A 19,757-nucleotide genomic window follows, 5' to 3' on the forward strand; every position below is an offset into this window, starting at 1 on the left:
GCACAGTCATAAGACATTTAAACCTTTTTGTAAGCACACTTTTTGCTGCTTTATCGTGTTGTCAAATAAGCTTTTTCTATAAGCACCTTGATTTAAAGCAAAAAAACATTTTATAACCCGATCACATACTATTTGTTTTATTCTAGCACCCATTTACATAGATCTTTGGTATTTTCACACACTTTAATTTTTCTAACAGTGTGTCTGGTTCTCTAGCTTAGCATGGCTACCAGTTCTCTCCCTCCATCTCCTGCTTCCACCTGCTCCGTGTGTCAGATGTTTAGTTACTCCTCTACCTCCTTTAGCGATAATGGTACATGTAACAAATGTAGTCTTTTTGTAGTTTTGGAGGCGAGGTTATCTGAATTGGAAGCTCGGCTCTGAACCGTTGAAAATCGCCCGATAGCGAGCCAGGTCCCTTTAGCCAGTGTGGAGCCACCTAGCGTAGTAAATCCTGTTCGCTATACCCCAGTTTGCCACAAGCAGCTGGGACCTCAGGGTGGCTGGGTGACTGTCAGGAAGAGGCATAGCCTTAAAGTCAAGCCCGTTGTTCACCCTCGACCTGTCCACGCTTCTAACAGATTTTCCCCACTCAGCGACACACCCGCTGAGGACAAAACCCTGGTAACTGGCAGCTCCATAGTCAGAAACGTTGCATTAGAGGCACCAGCGGCCATAGTCAAATGCATTCCAGGGGCCAGAGCGGGCGACATAGAATCCTATTTAAAACTGCTGGCTAAGGATAAACGTAAATATGGTAAAATAGTTATTCACGTCGGCGTTAATGACACCCGGTTACGCCAATCGGAGGTCACTAACATTAATGTTGCATCGGTGTGTAATTTTGCCAAAACAATGTGGGACTCCGTAGTTTTCTCTGGACCCCTGCCAAATCTGACCAGTGATGACATGTTTAGCCGCATGTCGTCCTACAATCGCTGGCTGTCTAGATGGTGTCCAGCAAACAACGTGGGCTACATAGATAACTGGCAATCTTTCTGGAGAAAACCTGGTCTGATGAGGAGAGACGGCATCCATCCCACTTTGGAAGCAGAAAGTTCTGAGTCATCCAGGTCTTTATGTCTTTAAGACATGCTTGTAGTCTGACCAACCTATTGGGTTCACCTGGTTTTATAGATAAGTACAGCTGAGTATCATCAGCATAGCAATGGAAATTTATGCCATGCTGTCTAATAATGTTACCTAATGGAAGCATGTATAAAGTGAAAAGAATCGGTCCAAGCACAGAACCCTGGGGAACTCCATGACTTACTCTGGTGTGTGAGGAAGATTCTTCATTTACAAGAACAAACTGAAATCTATCAGATAAATATGACTTAAACCAGCCTAATGCAGTTCCTTTAATCCCAATAACATGTTCAAGTCTGTGTAATAAGATACTGTGATCGACCGTATCAAATGCAGCACTGAGATCCAACAGGACAAGCACAGACACAAGTCCGCTATCAGAGTAGTGTGGAACATTGCTATCTACACACCATCGAGCAGCTTGTTGCAGGTCTAAAGAATGTTGAACAATTACTACCGTGTAGATTGGTTCAATAAGAAAACATATTTTTACTTTCATACAGAATACAGCAGAATAACCAAAGAAAGAATCTGGAACTTGTGATGTATCAAACTTTGAGTTTTGTATTTTGCAACTTTGTTTGTGCCGTAGTTGTCAGTGTACCAGGGAATGCTGGGATATGTGTATTGAGTTCCGGTTTTTGCCACGAAGCAAGTAAAGGTGCCATGTGCAGTAAGAGTGACTGCTTCCTGTGAGTTATTTAGGGAAAAAACTGATAAAACTCATAGTGAAATTTGACGAGATAAATAGGAACTTTTCTCAAATAACTCATTTATTAAAGCAAAATAAGGGTACAATGTTTTTTGTTCTTTTTAAAAGACAAAAAGGAATTAGAGAAACTCAGTTTGTTATTTTTTCTATCATATCTTCACAATGTTTTTAATTCTGAAAATACAGACAAGCAAATATTTTCTACACTTGTTTCCTGATTATACAAAGTACTGTGCCAAAGTCTCTGATCGCTATCATGTGGAGTAATTAGCTGGAGTTCGCTAAATAGTTGTACCAGCAGGGATGATGCCATACTTTATTCTTAAAAAATCTCCATATATCCATTTCAATCACACTCACAGTGTTACTATCAGGTGCAGCTGCAGTCGGAGTGAAAGGTGAGAACGGAAACGTGGAATGTTAAAGGATAAGACCGTTTTTTTGACATTGGGCCCTTGATTTCACATTATAACATGTTCTACTCACCCCTGCTTGTTGTTGGTCATTTGGAGCTGTTCCGAAGATATTCGAGAGGCGTCTGGCTGCTCTCTTGAGATATTCGGCCATGAAACGGTTTCCTATGGGCAAGCTTATACAGGCACAAACTATGCTGTTTATAATTTATTAATTACTGTACACTAGCACTGATAACGTGGAGGTGCGTCGCTTACTTAAAAAAATCCTGGTTACTGTAATTTTGAATTTTAGCCGAATGAATAAATAGGCAGCAGGTCTGTGGGCTGTCTGTGGTAGTAGCACGACGATGACGTCAGTAACACCCACTTTATGACAAAAATTCAAAATTACAGTAACCAGGATTTTTTTAAGTAAGCGAATAGGCCGAATATCTCAAGAGAGTAGCCAGACGCCTCTCGAATATCTTCGGAACAGCTCCAAATTAGCAACAACAAGCAGGGGTGAGTAGAACATCATGTTATAATGTGAAATCAAGGGCCCAATGTCAAAAAAACGGTCTTGTCCTTTAACAAACTGAATGGATTTGGCTGCCAGGACATATGACATGAAATTTGAATGCACCGTGTAGGCATCACTAGCTAAACATGTCTCAACCAATGGCTAAAAGCACAATAATTAAAGCCAATAGTGACAGCAATAAATATCTCATTTTTTAAGGGGGTGTTTGTGAATGATGTCCAGTGTACTTCACAGAGCTGCATTCACCATTGCTGTTCGAGACAATGTCTAAAGACAACAAATGATCATATTTGTAGTTACTGTCAAGTAATTTAGAAGACAAGAGTTCTGAACTTCTGAAGAAAAACTGGTACCAGAAGCTAGCTTTTTTTTAAAAAGGGGTAATATTTGATTCCAAATAGATGATTATGTTGTTCTGAGTCTTGTAACATGTTAGGGCCCTTATACACCAATCCAACAATGGGCTGTTGGGCACACGTCTGTAGTGTCAGTGAACATCGGTCTCTCTTTTATTTTCATTGTGTAAATAACCATTGGCCTTGTCAGACTCCATCAACATTTCTTTTAGACAATTAAACATGTTACATTGCTGTCAGAGCTCTTTCTGAATGGCTGTTCATTGTAGTGAATGACTGCTGTATTGTCCAAACCTTGGTGTTATTTTGGTGTCCCATTGACCTTTGTTTGTTTGACAATTCCTGGGGTTCGGTGTGATGATCACTGACTCGTGTTAAACAGTCGAGGAGTCGAAAATAAAGTTGATTGTGGTTTATTAACAGAAATAATATAAATTACACACTTCAAGGGTTCAAGTGTCTTTGTAAGTTTCTAATGTTCTGGATTCCAATGTCCATTCATTCTTCCTCTCTTTGCCACGGTCTTTGATGATGTCCGCATCACCGAACCCTCCTATTGGCATCCGGATGGCACACCTATATACCTGTCGGCATATTTCCCCCTTTGCCTGTAGAGGGCGTACTCATTCATTCACACTCACTCACTCATACATACTCAAAACAGGAATTATATTAGATGTAGAGAAACAAATGAAGTTCTGAATGTAAAAAAATGGAATTTGTAAATAATAATATTTAACTACAATAAATGATAAACATAAACTATTCAAATGGCTCGTACACACCGGCCCCTAATTGTGTGCATGGGCAACAATTATCAAACATAAATACTTAAAAGGAGCCTAAAAATGCTTCAATGCATTATTATTTTTCAATGTAAACATTAACAAGACATCTATCAAAATCATAATTAATTATACTCAACTTTCTGCACATTCCAATAGCAGACAGAGTTTTGTCACTGGTCTGTCATATACACCAGTCTTCGTTCTGATCTTCACTGTTCTCACAAGCCCTTTGGAGTCTGGTAGAACATCTTCAATTCTTCCCAGAACCCAGGATCCACGGGGGGCTGTGCTGTCCACCACCATCACAATGTCTCCTATTGCGAATCCTCTTCTCACTCTTGTCCACTTCTGCCTTTCCTGTAGCAAAGGTAAGGCAGAAGTGGACAAGAGTGAGAAGAGGATTCGCAATAGGAGACATTGTGATGTACATGTCAGACTGTTTGAACAGCCCAGGAGGAAAGGAAGGATGGCATTTGAGGAGCAGAATGTGATTAGGTGTTAGGGCTTCCAGGTCACATTTGTCGTCAGATACTGTTGTGATGGGGCGACTGTTTAGAATTGCTTCCACTTCACAGAGCAGTGTATGTAAACTTTCATCGGCCAGTGTTTGTTCTTGTACAGTAGAAAGAATGACTTGTCTCACCATCCGGATCAGTCTCTCCCATACTCCGCCATGGTGTGAGGCTGCAGGTGGGTTAAAGGACCACTGGATGCCTTTCTGGAGCATTGCATTGTGGATCTTTTCAGAGTTCCAGCTTGTGATGGCGTTTTGCAGCTCCTTCTTGGCTCCAACCAGATTGGTTCCATTATCAGAGCGTATGTGTGTCACCTGACCTCTCCTGCTGATGAAACGTCTGAGAGCATTAATGCATGAATCTGTGTCTAATGCGTGTGCCATCTCCAGATGCACAGCTCTGCTTGACATGCAGGTGAATATGACACCATAGCGCTTAATGAGACTTCTTCCTCTTCTAGTTTCAAAGGGTCCAAAGTAGTCAACACCAACGTTGCTGAATGGTGGAAGATCAGCTGTGAGTCTTTCTTTTGGCAGGTCAGCCATTTTTTGCTCACCTCTTTTCCCTCTCACACGCCTGCACACTACACATTTTGACAGGACTCTGCGGGCAGCTGAGTTGGCATTCACGATCCAATATCTTTTTCTGAGCTGAGAGAGCACGTGGTTTCTTCCAGCATGTCCAAGTTGCTCATGGATGTGTCGGAGAATGAGTGTGGAGATATGAAGGTCTTTGGGGAGTATCATTGGCCGCTTGGCCTCTTCAGGCATTGCTGCCCTCTTCAGTCTTCCTCCTACCCTCAAAACTCCATCCTCCAGCACAGGGTCCAGTTTGTAGATGGTGCTCTTTCGGCTCAGTCCAGTGTCAGCAGCAGATGTGTTCAATCTTGCAAGTTCCTCTGGATACCTCTGATGTTGGCAGAATACCACAATGGCCTTCTCTGCCCTCTGCAGGTCATCCATGGAAATGCAACGTCCACCCAGTGTCTTCATCTCGTCATCCAGGGTCTTGCTTTGGCTCCGTGTCTTTGGGATCACAACCTGCTGTGACTGCTGTTTTCTTTTCAATTTCAATGTGAGGTAATCCTTCAGCTTCAGATACCACACCACAGCTCTCTTCAGCTTGCTCCAGCTTGAGTAGTGATGTAGTAACTGCCATGTGGGACTACCACACTTCTGGATTGCAGCATTGCATGTGGCTGAACTCTTCACCTCAAGGTCATCTTCTGAAAGTGACAATGACTGTAATGGGTTCTGCGGCCACTCACCCTCTGATGTCCAAAGGAATTCTGGTCCATTCAGCCCTCTCTGCATTTCACAAAGGTGGTTGCCTTCACTCCTCTGCTTGCAACATCAGCCGGGTTCAGTTTAGTTCCAATGTATCTCCATTGCGAGATGTCTGTATTCTCTCTTATAACAGCAATTCTATTGGCTACAAATGTTCGAAATCTTGTGTGTTGGTTTGCTATGTATTTCAGCACTGACTGGCTGTCCGTCCAGAATGTTGAGCTGTTCAGCTCCATCTCCAATTCTCTTCTGAGCATCATGTCCACTCTCACTGCTACGACTGCTGCCACCAGCTCCATGCGAGGTATGGTCATCTGCTTCAGTGGCGCCACCCTGGCCTTGCCGAGCATGAAGGCGATGTTCACAGTGTGGGTCTCTGAATGTAGGTGCAGGTAACTGACTGTACCATAGCCTTGCTCACTTGCGTCTGAGAAGTGATGGAGTTCAACCTCCACAGACGTTCCAGCTTCACTTGGCTTCACACAGCGTGCCACTCTGAAGTCTTTCAGCTCATCCAGACCAGCCACCCATCTTCTCCATCTCTCCACACACGCCTGGGGTATTGGATGGTCCCAGCTGCACTTCAGTCTGCAAAGCTCCTGCAGGAGCAACTTGGCAGGCAGAGTTAGAGGAGACAGGAAACCCAGAGGGTCATATATAGAACTGACCATTGACAGTATGTTTCTCCTTGTGGGTGCTTTGTCAGGGATGGAGATATTAAACTTGAATGTGTCACTTTCCACACACCACAGCAAGCCTAATGCTCTTTCTGTGGGCAATTTGTCTCCGTCCAAATCCAGCTCTTTCATTTCAGTGGCTCTATCTTCTTTGGGTACATGTGCAAGTACAGTGCGGCTGTTAATCACCCACTTGGTAAGGTGAAATCCTTCCTTGTGGCAGACACAGGTAAGTTCTCTCATCAGCTCCACTGCTTGTTCTTCTGTTTCAAGAGACTTCAAACAGTCATCAACATAAAAATTTGATTCAATTGTGCTCACCACATCTGGACTACAAGTGCCTCTATTGTCTTTAGCTGTCTGTCTTAGTGCAAAGTTTGCACAGCTTGGAGAGGACACTGCTCCAAAGATATGCACAGTCATGCGGTACTCAACAGGGGGCAGAGATACGTCACCTTTAGGCCACCAGAGGAAGCGAAGAAAGTCAACATCACCTCTTGACACTCTGACTTGGTGAAACATTGACTTAATGTCAGCCATCAAGGCTACTGGATGTTGTCTGAATCTTGTGAGCACACCAATGAGAGTGCTTGTCAGATCTGGGCCTTGGAGGAGTGCAGCATTGAGAGATGTTCCATGGTATGTGGCGCCACAGTCAAACACCACTCTGATGGTGCCTTTCTTTGGATGGAAAACACCGTGATGTGGGACATACCAGAGCCTTCCATCAGCTCGTTGACTTCCAGCTTGTGGTACCACTTCTGCATGTCCATTGCTTATCACATTTTCCATGAACTCTGTGTAATCAAGTCTGAATTGTTCATTTCTTTTGAATTTCCTTTTGAGGCTCATTAGCTGTTGTTCTGCAACCTGGTAGTTGTTCGGCATCACTGGACAGTCACTTCGAAAAGGTAAGTCTATGCTGTAATGACCATTTTGCAGCTTGACTGACTGTTCAGCAATTTTCACAAACTTTCTGTCTTCCATTGACATTTCTTTGTCATCCACTGTTTCATTAAAATCATGATTGTACTGCTGTACAAGTAAGTTCTCCAATTTCTCAACAGATATTCTGTTTACACTCACAGTATGACACTCACCAGCATCTGCAGTGGGCGTGGCTTCTAGGGGACCGTTGATAACCCACCCCAGTAGGGTTTTCACTGCATAAGGTCCTTTTCCACAGCTGTTGATTACGTTCCATGGTTCTAGAGCCTTAGGAGCATTGTTTCCAATCAATAGCTCCACTTCGGCATTCACTGTTGGAATATGCACTTCGTTCAGGTAAGTCCATTTTCTTAGTTCCTCAGTTTTAGGTATGTTTGTTGTATCCACAGGCATGGAGGACTGGGTGTATGTTTCTGGGAGTGCAATGAAGTTGTTCTCCTTTAACGCACTGACCTCCAGTCCTTTTACCAGGTAAGTATCAACAGGTTTTTCTTGGTTCATTGTTTTTAGCAGTATATTGGTCCTTTTTCCAGGGATGTTCAATTTGTGCATTAGATTCTCTGTGCAAAATGTTGCAGAGCTGCCAGGATCTAAGAAGGCATAGGTGTTGATGACTCTGCTATCTTTGTTGCACTTGACCTGCACAGGTACAATTGACATGGCACAGTTCGATGTTTTGTGTGTGCTACCAGCCCCAATATGCTCACCCACATCAGATGAAGACTTGATGGTACTGGCAAATGTCTGTTCTGATGTTGACACTGCGGATTTGATGTGTAATGCACTGGGGTGTCGCTTGTTGCAAATTGAGCAGGTAAGGCGCTTTGCACGGTCTTTGCTAATATGACTGGCTTTGGTCAGGCATCCAAAACAAATTCCACTCTGCTTGAGGAATGTGATTTTGTCCCTGTGTGGCTTTGTGTCAAACTGTGTGCATGTCTCCAGGTTATGCTCACCAGTGCAGAACAGACATGTGGTGGTTGATGGTACTGCAGTTGACGTCACATCCACCTTTGTAGCAAAGCTTCCTTTGGCAGGTGGTTTCACTGGCATTTTGGGTTTCATTTTAGTGCTTGAATCTTGGATGTCACCAAACACTGGGTCAGAAATAATGGTGGCTTGTTTTTCAATGAAGTTGACCAAGTCCTTCATTCTGACTCGGATATTCTGTTCTTGAATTTTGCATGCTTCCACACGCCACCTTTCTCTCCATCTATAGGGTAACTTTAGCAAAATGCTTTTCATGTTTGAGATGGTGTCCAGCTCCTCCATGTATTCCACATTTTCCATGGCATTACAGCAACTCCTCAAGAACAATGCAAAGTCCTGCAGAGCTTTCACATCTTCTGTTTTAACTGTGGGCCGTGAGAGTGCCTTTTCAATATAGGCGCATGAGATCCTGTACTCATTCCCAAAGTGCTGGTCTAACAGCTTTCTGGCCTTCCTGTAGGCTCTGCTGGCATCATCAATCAGCTGGCAACTTTTGACGAGCTCTTGTGCTTTCCCCCTAGTGTACTGAATGAGGTACAGCAGCCTGTCATGGTTATTGTCAGTTTTGACCTCAATGATGTGATCAAACCAGTGAATGAATGACTTGTACTGTAATATGTCACCATTAAAGTTCTCAATGTTGCCTTTGGGTAGAGTAGTCAATGTTTGCTGCTTTATGAGCAGACTGGTTAGCCAGTTTTGCATTTCCATAACTCTGGTGATGGCATCAGTGCCCTGGTTTCCTCCTGGTCGCACTAGCGGCGTTTGAGGGAATGGGGTTCGGGGTGCTGGCCCATATAGCCTACCACCACCAATGGCTATAGGTGCAGCTGGTGTTCTGGCGGTTGCAGATGGGATTCTACTTGCTGTTCTAGCTGCTGCAGGGGTAAATGGGAACTGGACAGTTACATTTTCCTTGAGTCTCACTGTACTTTGTTCAAGGTATTCATTCATTGCATCTCCTGCACTGTCACCAAATGGTTTTACTTCAGCATCTTTAAGATATTGCAATTTGGCTGAGTTTGCATTTAATTCTGCTTCCATGTCAAGTTTTTCTTTCTTTTTCCTTAATTCATCTTTTCGCAGCTGCATTTGCACTTGTAATTGTGCTTCTTCATTTTCAATGCTGTGTCTTTTTTCTAAGGCTTTGGCCTTTTCAAGTAACGCAACCTGTTCAGCTTCAGCAACTACGCGCGCCGACTTTGTGGAGGACTGGCTGCGTGCAGAAGTTCGACTGCGCATTGAAGCTACAGAACTTCTGTCTTCGTCATCTAAGACGGCACCTGTTTGCAGTTCTAAAGGCAACACAGTCTCTGAGCTGGTTACATTGCTTTCCACAGCATAGATCCATTTAGACACGTTTTCCATAAACAGATTAATTTCCTCTATTCGCGGATTGTACCAGGCCTTTGTGTCGTCGGTTTTGTCCTTTGCGCTTAAAGTGTGTTGGAATGAGACATGCAATTCTTTGAATTCTACCAGCTGCTGATTAAACTTGATCATATTTTCTTTTACTTCATCTAAACCGTCTCTGTCAGCCATCAAAGTATCAACTATTCCCATTCGTCTCGTCAGGTGAGACATTTTGCCTTGGCGAGACAAGCGCATCTTTGCTGACGTATACTTCATTTCCAAATTTTCTTCCTCTAGCTCCAAATCCGCCATTTCGATTGCAAACAATTACTTTTTCGTTAAGGCAAAAATAATAAATCAAAAATGGGTCGCTACTTTTCAACAAAACGTGTCCATCAAACTTAAAAATCCTTTTCAAAAAGTTTCAGAAAGGTATAATGGCGTTTTCTTCTCGAGCCGTCAAGTCAAACCAAAAGCGGAGCTTAAAACAAAAATATAGGCATACTCCTTAATTCAAAACTCAAAAGTTTGTCCGTAAAAGGGTATTCAAAAGTTCAATATGTCTTCTTTAAAGTCCGACAGTTCAATTAACTCAAAGTTTCCATACCTTCGAAGGGGCTTTGCTTTTAAAATGTTTGTTCTCCGCTTTTTCCTTTGTTCTTCAAGTTTGCGCTTTCCAAGTCCAGCGAGTTCCTTTCCACATAAATCCAAAGAATGTTCAGTGTTCCACGAAGCAGTTCTTCTTGCGTTCATCAAAGACTATTGTATTGTCCAAACCTTGGTGTTATTTTGGTGTCCCATTGACCTTTGTTTGTTTGACAATTCCTGGGGTTCGGTGTGATGATCACTGACTCGTGTTAAACAGTCGAGGAGTCGAAAATAAAGTTGATTGTGGTTTATTAACAGAAATAATATAAATTACACACTTCAAGGGTTCAAGTGTCTTTGTAAGTTTCTAATGTTCTGGATTCCAATGTCCATTCATTCTTCCTCTCTTTGCCACGGTCTTTGATGATGTGCGCATCACCGAACCCTCCTATTGGCATCCGGATGGCACACCTATATACCTGTCGGCATATTTCCCCCTTTGCCTGTAGAGGGCGTACTCATTCATTCACACTCACTCACTCATACATACTCAAAACAGGAATTATATTAGATGTAGAGAAACAAATGAAGTTCTGAATGTAAAAAAATGGAATTTGTAAATAATAATATTTAAAGACAATAAATGATAAACATAAACTATTCAAATGGCTCCTTAAAGGTAGGGTAGGAGATCCTGGATTTTGAGTCCAGCGAAGCAGCATTTTGAAAATACACAGGTAAAAAGTCCCAACCCTTTTCTTCACTTTCCCCCCGAAGGCACGCCTCTAGAGTACATGAACGAGCACTAAGGTGCACGAGCGCTGTTCTGACAGCAAGCATCGATCGTTGCCGTATTTAGTATTTAGTATTTAGTATTTAGTTTATGCTAACTATACGTTTAATAATGCTAGGTGCTAGCCAAGCTGGCTCTAGTTTAGCTTCCTGCCAAGCTTCTGGACGCGTAATTCGTTCACGGAGCAGGTTACGCGCACAGGGGGGGGGGGAGGAGCAGATTGCAGTTTGATAGACGGCATCAGTATCCAATCATTGTGAACGGACCGTTTTTCCTAGATTGTACGTTCTAGAGGCCACTAAAACTTTTCATATTTGTGTCAAAACTTTTAATTAATTGGTTGCAATGGGGGTGTGAAGAGTATTTCAAGCAATATGTAAAAAAAATGTTCCAGAAAAAGATCCCCTACCCCGCCTTTAAGGGGGTGTTTGTGAATGATGTCCAGTGTACTTCACAGAGCTGCATTCACCATTGCTGTTCGAGACAATGTCTAAAGACAACAAATGATCATATTTGTAGTTACTGTCAAGTAATTTAGAAGACAAGAGTTCTGAACTTCTGAAGAAAAACTGGTACCAGAAGCTAGCTTTTTTTTTAAAAAGGGGTAATATTTGATTCCAAATAGATGATTATGTTGTTCTGAGTCTTGTAACATGTTAGGGCCCTTATACACCAATCCAACAATGGGCTGTTGGGCACACGTCTGTAGTGTCAGTGAACATCGGTCTCTCTTTTATTTTCATTGTGTAAATAACCATTGGCCTTGTCAGACTCCATCAACATTTCTTTTAGACAATTAAACATGTTACATTGCTGTCAGAGCTCTTTCTGAATGGCTGTTCATTGTAGTGAATGACTGCAGTAGAAGGGAGATGGTAGTGGCAACAGGAATTAAAAGGATAGCGTCAGATGTCACACACAATCTATTCCAATTTGTCATTTTAGATGATGAATTAGATTGATGAATCTGAAGACTAACTGATAATCACGATTAAATAGAGATCAGCTTGTTATGACTGAGGAAAGTAAGTAAGTAAGCTTTATTTGCACAGCGCCTTTCACAGACCAGGGTCACAAAGCGCTTTACAGGTACAATAGAAAAAACACAGTTAAGAAGTACATAAAAGTATAAGTTTAAAAGGAAACAGAATGCACACATTGTATCTTTTTTTTTTACATTCTGATCATATAGTCTATGTACTACCACTCACATCTGCGCCAGGTTATGTCTTCTCGTGCAGGTGTAGACTGTACATCCTAGCTGGCAGTCTTGAAGTCATTTTGTGGTGTTTTCAGAAGCTATTTTGTCTGTTAGGACAGTAACAATGTGGGAAGAAACAGCAAGCTATGTCAGTGAAACCTGCTAACATGCAGGTTTAAATTCATGAAAAGTATTCAATCATAATCATTTCTCCCTCTGCTCTGTGTAGGCTGTAAATCAGAGACTGAAGACTGAAGCTGTGGTTGATTCCTGTTATAAAACTAATTAAACTTGTTTATATAGTCCAGACATTTACTACAGCGCTGTGTATTAGGACAAACAGGAAATACACTTTACCACATCAGCCTGTTCATCCCTGTTATGTTAATCATCAAACACTGAAAGATCAATTATAACCTTATCCTTATCATCTGTCTCACAGATGAAGGCTCATTTAGCACCTCAGTTCTGTTTTTGTCAACCTCTAAAGCTTGATGACAAATTCACATTTTCACATCTACGATACATGTAGAAATTCAGATGGACATTAGTTTTTACAAAGGTGGCATAACATCCCACATCTATAGGAGGAACTAAAGGACAAAACATTTGTCAAATCCTCTAGTGGCAAGGCAATTTTATTTATAGAGCACAATTCGTACACAAGGTAATTCAAAGTGCTTCACAGCTACATAAAATCACAAGAAGGCAATAAAATCATTATAAATAAATAAAAAATAAAAATTTAAAAACCCATTAAAATAATCATTAATTAATTTAAAAGTGAAGAGTGCAGATAAAATACTTTCAGGTGTCATATGCACAGCTAAACAGAACTGTTTTCAGCCTGGGTTTAAACATTGTCAGAGCTGAGGCCTGTCTCACATCTTCTGGAAGACTGTTCCAGATGTTAGGAGCATAAAACTGAAACGAAGCCTCACCTTGTTTAGTCCTGACTCTGGGCCCCAGCAGGAGACCCCTCCCTGAGGCAGGAGACCCCTCCCTGGGGCAGGAGACCCCTCCCTGGGGCAGGAGACCCCTCCCTGAGGTTCTCAGAGCCCGAGTTGGTTCATATGGCTCTAACATGTCAGAGATGTACTTTGGCGCTTGACCGTGAAGAGACTTGTACACAAGCAGAGCTGTTTTAAAGTCTATTCTCTGAGCGACAGGAAGCCAGTGCAGAGACCTGAGCACTGGACTAATATGGTCGTATTTCCTGGTTCTAGTCAGGACTCGAGCAGCAGCGTTCTGGATGTACTGCAGCTGTCTTACAGCCCGTTTAGAGCCCAGTGAGCAGGCCGTTACAGCAGTCTAACCTGCTGGAGACAAACGCATGGATCAGTCTCTCTAAGTCTGGTTTAGACACTATTCCTTTGATTCTGGCAATGTTTTTTAGATGGTAAAAAGCTGCTGATGTTACAGATTTAATGTGGCTGTTAAAGTTCAGGTCTGAGTCCAATATTACCCAGAGATTTCTAACTTGATAGTTAGGTTTTAGAGAGTCTCAAGGTGACTGATAACACTTTCTCTTTGTTTCTGTGGGACACAGACATTGACAATGATAGTGATGCTTTAATTCTTTTATCATGTCATAATATCTCCTACCATCTCAACTTCTGATTCAGACTCATCTCAGCATCAAGTCACATAAGATAAGAAGTCCTTTATTAGTCCCACAGTGGAGAAATTCAAAATTTTACAGCAGCAAGGACAGTAAGATAGAAAAAAATGGCATATACATCATTTTATGTCTGTGAATGTGTAGACATTGTGATGTATTGGTTATAAAAAATAAAAAATAAGATATCATATACAATATTGAATAAATAGCAGCCAGAATATCTACAAACGAAATAAGTATGGATTGATATTTAGAATCTATTTACAGTGTCCCAGTGACCGTACATGGAGATATGCACACGATAGCACATACTTTGTTTTTGGAATGAAATAACTTTGATTATGAGATGTCGATGTGGACTTACGATAGCACAAAATAATGAGAGGAGTTGAATGCTCTGGGACTTGTGAAGGTATAAACATTCTGATGGAAAGGAGAGGAAATTCAAACAGAAATTAATTAGGATGAAATAAGAAGAATGACAGCAAAGTGGGGGTGGGGAGTAAACTGAAGGGTGAGAAAGAGCCAATGAAAATGGACCAACAAAACCACAAAATGAAGGAGAAAGGACAGGCACTGTAGAAGGAGAACAAGGGAGGAGGAGGCGAGATGAAATGATGAAGGAATGGATGAGGGGTGGGTGTAAGGGTTTGGTGCAGGAGGGTGGTTTTGGGTGACAGGCCTCTTTGAATAGACCTCTATTCTTCCCTCTACCACCTTCTCTTCTCATGCAAAACAGGCCTGTTCAGTCTCCCAGCCATCCGTCACACAGAGAAAGACCATGGCAGGCCTTTTACGAGACTCATGCTTGCATAATCCACCCACCCAACTCTACGATCTAGCACCCAACAAGGGGTGGAGTGGGTAACTAAAGTGTGTATGTGTGTTGTACTGCTGGGGGATGGGCATGGGGTACTTTCACTATAAAAAGCAAAGAAAGGCCACCTAGCCTAAAGGCGGACGAAAATGCAAAGAGATGTGCCATGTTTTGAGGACATTATATTGAGACTCTGGGAGGCAGGGAGGGGTTAACCTGCGTTGGACACACCATACCTTAACATGGCACCCCACATACAGAAATCTTTTTTCGGGACCATTATTTTTGGTTGAACTATAAAGTACATCGATATCAGTTTTAAGCCTCAAAATGATATTCACCATTTATGGCAAGGAATGCTGAATAGATTTTATTCAACAATCACCTAATTTTGTGGTTAGGAAAGGTTTAAGATAGTGTTAACACTTTGAATTGCCCTGTGTATGAATTGTGCTCTATAAATAAAATTGCCTTGCCTTGCCTTGCCTTAAATAAAAACAAGAATGGCACATTACATCACTCATCTTTATACTCGTACTTCTTCCTTTGGTCAGTCTTAAACTACTGGATTAACACACTCATGCACAATCTTAAAAAGTCAAAAAGAAAAAAAAATATTGCAAAGTACTAAATGATTTTTTCTCATGATGGGACACATCATCTATATAGAGGGACCATCCAGCTTGTTATCAGTTCTTGGTTCAAAGCCTGCATCTCTGATGATATTTTTTTTTGGGGGGGGGGTCGTTACTTGTGCCTATGGAACTGAGTCCATCATCTCATCAGTGCAACAGTCTATCTTCCCCAGGTTGATCTTCGCTCACTGCTGGATCATTGTACACACTATGTGAGCGGTCCTGAAGAGCTGCTTCTCCGATCTCATAGCTTCCTCAGTTCATCTGTGTCTTCCAAAGAGATTCCTGCTTGTCTGTCCATCTTGTCCATTTTACGTCACGTGCCACCAGTTCGAGTCGCCATCTGCACAGAGGAGTTCCACATATTCGATGTCCGCACCTGCCGGCCAGGTCACCCTGCACCAGTTTGTTGATTCTCTCCTGTAAACCTGCTCCCTGGATTCCTAGTTCCCTGAACTCTGCCTGGAAATATTTACCTGTCAACTGGATTTATTCCTCTGTATGCCAAAATCAACTAGTTAAAGGGGAACTCCGGGGCATTTGAAGCGCATTTCCATTGCTAGAGGTTGTCAAATACTGATAGTAGGACACAGACAGGTGCAAATCGGCGCTCCCTGTGCGGCGATTGCGCTGTTTGCGCAGCCTGTCATGCTAACCAAATACGTGGTGGCTAAGGGGCAAGTGCTAACCCTTCCACGTAAAACAACAACTTGCACACTGCAGAAACGTCACACCACTTTATAAACCATCCGACAATAAAGTCACAAGCCTTACCATCAAAACCATATGCATGGTTCTCACATTACTGGCATGGGGACGTTACAAAACAACTTTATAAACAGCAAGTAACTCACCGGTTAGTTGTACGCTTGCGCATGTGAAAGCCCAAAAGAGTCAATGGACTATACTCCCATATACAAAACAATTATCTTCTCTAGAAAAACTGCGTTCAAGTATTTAAAACATTACAACAATACATGCCCAGTAATATAACATGCGCGCACATACCAACAACCGGTAAGTGACATGCTGTTTATAAAGTTGTTTGGTAACGTCCCCATGCCAGTAATGTGAGAACCATGCATATGGTTTTGATGGTAAGGCTTGTGACTTTATTGTCGGATGGTTTATAAAGTGGTGTGACGTTTCTGCAGTGTGCAAGTTGTTGTTTTACGTGGAAGGGTTAGAATTTGCCCCTAGCCACCACGTATTTGGTTAGCATGACAGGCTCCGCAAACAGCGCAATCGCCGCACAGGGAGCACCGATTTACACCGGTCTGTGTCCTACTGTCAGTATTTGACAACCTCTAGCAATGGAAATGCGCTTCAAATGCCCCGGAGTTCCCCTTTAACCTTTTCCCTTTCATTCAGTCAGCTTGGTTTCTTGAGTCCATTGTCAACAAAATACTAGTTTATGAGATTTAAAAATCATTGCATTCTGTTTTTATTTACATTGTCAACAATATCCCAACTTTTTTGGAATCGGGGTTGTATTTTCTACCATGTCGTATAGCCATAAAAATTTATAGAATTACGTAAGCAAATTCATATAGCATATTTATAAGTGCTTGTTTGTTTGAGTATTTTGAATGGCAGTAGCTAAAAATTGCTCTCTGTTACATCCAAACTGTCTGATTTGAGTTCCCATTCCTCGCACCAAAGGCAGAGGAGGAGGAGTGGCAGCTATCTTCAAATCAGAGTTACTAATCAGTCCTAGACCCAAGATTAGTTTGAGCTCTTTTGAATCTCTGAATCTCTATCTTCTATTTGTTGTTGTGTATCGTCCACCTGGACCTCACTCTGAGTTTCTGTCTGAATTCACTCGATTTTCATATCTGGTTCAGTTGGAGGTTTCTTCCTCTTAAAAGGTTTTTTTCCCCTCTGTGTTTCCTCGTGCATGCTCAAGATGGGGGGATTGAGTCAAAGTTCCACTGTGATCTGCTGGTTTCATTTGAAGTTGATTTCACTGGATTATGATTGTGTTACAGTTAATTGGATTACAATTGGCTTGATTTGGATTGTATCTTTGAAGTGCCTTGAGATGACATTTTGCTGACCATGTAACATATGCATATTACTTTGAACACAGAACACAGTTTGAACGTATTAAATGGACCCAGCATTTTTAGGAGAACAGGAGTCCAAATTCCATCTCATCCTTTGTTATCTTTTCAGGTCTGATTAGGACCCTAACCCTTTGCAAAAAAAACAATTTGGTTTAATTTGAAGCTGGGATCTTTATCACGACTGGGTTTCCCTCAAATGGTCTGAATTCTTTTTTTTCTAAATAGAATTAAAATATTCTTGTTGGATAAACAGTACCTTGTTTAGATTGTTCTGTATTGGGAATTTCTTCAGTCTTTTTCCTGGAATTTACAACACAGTATATGCTATACAATACAATACAATACGGGCTCTGAGGTTCATCATTAATTTTGTATCTCTCACCCATCACTGTTTATTATACCAACGTGTTGGATGGTCTTCCTTACCAATATGTAGGCTAAGATACTGGCATATTCTTGTTTATAAGGCTGTTCTTGATCTACTCCCTTCTTACTTCTCGACCTTCCTCCATCTGAAGAGTTCAGGGCCTTACAGCCTTTGTTCACAGGATTTTTTTTTATTATTTTCAATTCCAAGGGTACAAACTGAGGTTGGAAAAAAAGCTTTATGCTGCTTCCTTTGCCTGCAACAAACTGCAAAAAGACTTGAAACTTCATGACATGGTCCCATTGGAGTCTTTTGAAAAAAAATGCTGGATGACTTGGAGGCAGATACATCTGTTTGTAGATGTTCTGCCTGATTTTTGGGTTTGAATTTGATACATCGGTCAGTTTGCATGTGTGCTGATATGTCTGTCTGTAAATCTTCTTTATTTTTTTATACTTTCTTTTTATTGTTTTTCTTTAGAACATTATGCAAAGGGAAGGGGAGTGGGGGGAAACAAAAAAAAATGAAAAAAAATGAAAAAGAACATATTGGATCACCATGTTTCTACAGTTTGATAAATTTTCGATGTCAATGTGATTGTCCTTGTCCTGTCGTTTTTATGTATTCAGTCCATTTCTCCCACTTTCGGCAGTATTGATCTTCTTGAGTCCTTATTTTGTAAGTCAGATGTTCCATAATATGTATTTCGTCCATAACTTTCAACCAATCTTCCTGGGATGGTGGGTCTGTCTGGTACCATTTTCTTGTAATTGCCTTTTTACAGGCTACTAACATAATTTTCAATATGTATCTATCATCTTTCAACACAACATTTTCCATAATAACACCAAGATATAATAATGTACAAGACTTGGAAACAACATAACCCAAAATTCTGCACATAACCAAATGAACATCTTCCCAGAATTTTGTGATTTTAGGACAGAGCCAGAACACATGTGAGTGGTTCACATTTACATCTCCACAGCTTCTCCAACATGGCTGTGATAATGAAGTATGTTAATTCCTAATTTTGGGTGTTGTAAAAAATCTAATTAAAGTTTTCCAGCAATGTAGTCTCCAAACACGTGATGATGTTGTTGACTGCTGTTTTCCAAATATGTGACCATTCATCATCAGATATGTTCACACCCAGCTCTGTCTGCCACTTCAGTTTTACATTTGTCGTTGTATTCCCCCTTGCCTCCATTATATGCCCATAAATTGTAGAGATTATTCTGAATTTCTTTGCATTATAGGCTTCAGTTATGGTTTTGATTATTGAATTTGTGTCCAAGTTTACACTGTTATTTATTTCTTTATTGAAAAAGTTCCTCATCTGCAAGTATCTAAAATGATCTTGGTTACTTCAGTCATATTTTTGTTTAATCTCCTGGAAGCTCATGAAATTCCCATTTTTAATTGTTGTACATGTCGCTGTTAATCCATTAGGAATCCATTGTATAAATCTTTGGTCAAGAGAACCAGGGATAAAACCCTTGTCGTAAGCTATCCACCGAAGCAGTCCGAGCTCTTTCTCTAATTTATATTTTCGTACCAGATTAAACCATAATTTTAACGTAAACTGAGTGACTGTATTCACCTGTTTAATTACACTCATTGCTTCTTCTCTGTCTCCAATAAGACTTTGAATTTCTCTTCCTTGTACCAATTTTTCTAAATTCTTCCATTTGGCTACATAATCTTTGTCACACCAACAAATTACATATCTAATTTGTGCAGCATGAAAATATCCCTTGAGGTTTGGCAGTGCCAAACCCCCTTTATCCTTTCCAATCTGTAATGTTTCAAATTTGATTCTCGGTCTGTGACCATTCCATATAAACCTTGAAATGATTTTGTCCCACAGTCTGAATTGTTTTTCGGGTATCTCAATGGGTAGTGACTGAAACAGGTAAAGAAGTCGGGGTAGAACACTCATTTTTATGGTTTCTATTCGTGAACCAATGTCTAATGGAAGGATAGCTCACCTGTCCAAATCGCTCTTAATTTCCTTAT

The sequence above is a fragment of the Odontesthes bonariensis genome, chromosome 19, assembly GCF_027942865.1.
Source record: "Odontesthes bonariensis isolate fOdoBon6 chromosome 19, fOdoBon6.hap1, whole genome shotgun sequence".
In the NCBI taxonomy this organism is placed as follows: Eukaryota; Metazoa; Chordata; class Actinopteri; order Atheriniformes; family Atherinopsidae; genus Odontesthes; species Odontesthes bonariensis.